This window comes from Sceloporus undulatus, chromosome 2, assembly GCF_019175285.1.
Source record: "Sceloporus undulatus isolate JIND9_A2432 ecotype Alabama chromosome 2, SceUnd_v1.1, whole genome shotgun sequence".
Taxonomy (NCBI): Eukaryota; Metazoa; Chordata; class Lepidosauria; order Squamata; family Phrynosomatidae; genus Sceloporus; species Sceloporus undulatus.
Window position 1 is genome coordinate 20616813 of NC_056523.1, and position 1172 is coordinate 20617984.

The following is a 1172-nucleotide window of genomic DNA, read 5'->3' on the forward strand; positions in this document are numbered from 1 at the left end:
TCTATGATTCTATGGACTGCCATTTTCATAATCTCTCGCCAACCTGGCTGGAATATATGTGTTGTTGTAACTTCCAAAATGCAATTTTTCCAAGCACTGCCTGAACATGGGACTTGCGGCCAGATAGACAAATAGTCTGATTTGGTATATAGAGGATGCATCAGTTTCTGTGGCAATGCACACATATATGTGCAGAGTTAACAGAGAAGCAATTTATTTGAATTAAAAAAAAGCATTTCAACAACTGTTCAAGCCTCCAACACAAGCAGAGATAATTATCTCTAAAAGTTCACAGAGTAAACTGACGGCTGGTGATTAGCTGCGTTTGACGTTGACTTAAAACCTGGCCTCCTTCCCTCTTTCGTCATTCCATGTGTTGGCCATTGATAAGACCGAAAGAGGTAGAAAGTTTTACTTTCTACTGAAGGTTTCCATAAAGACCAACTTAATAGAGAAATGACTGACAACTCACAGTTGCAGGAACTTTCTGAATATCATGCTTCTATACATTGATTGATCAAGTACAGCCATGGAAAAAAGAGGGTCCTATAACCAGAGATTAATGAAAAAGAGGAGAAACACTCTGAACTGGTTTTTGTTTTAAGGAAATGAAAGCTCAAAGAGATCCAAGAAATTGGTGACAAGTGCTGTTCATCCCTAAAGTAAAGGAAAATATTACAATGGATGATTTTGCAGTGACTTACAGATCAAGAGGTCCGGTGCAGTTTTAAGGAACAAGATCATTCCTTGAGAAGATTTTCAGTCACAATGCTTCCAATGGTGAAGGTGGGCATGTCTTTGTGTGTATGCATGTGTTTATGGAGGGGATTTTTACTCCTATGTTCTGCAGTTTCCATATCCACGCCTCTTCTAGATTTGTGGGGCTGTGGGTGAATCTAGGAAAGTCGCCCTTTTCCACTCTGCCAGTGATTCTTTTTCTGGATCAGAGGCCTCCCACAGAAGATAATGTGACATATAAACATATATTGTAAATAGAAAAACCCAGTGTGTATAGTAGTTAGAGTACTGGACTGGCATTTGGAAGATCAAGGTTCCAATCCCCTTGAAATTTGTTAGGTGTTATGAGCCGATCACTGTTTCTCAGCTTCACTTTACCCCACAGGTTAATAATAATAATAATAATAATAATAATAATAATAATAATAATAATA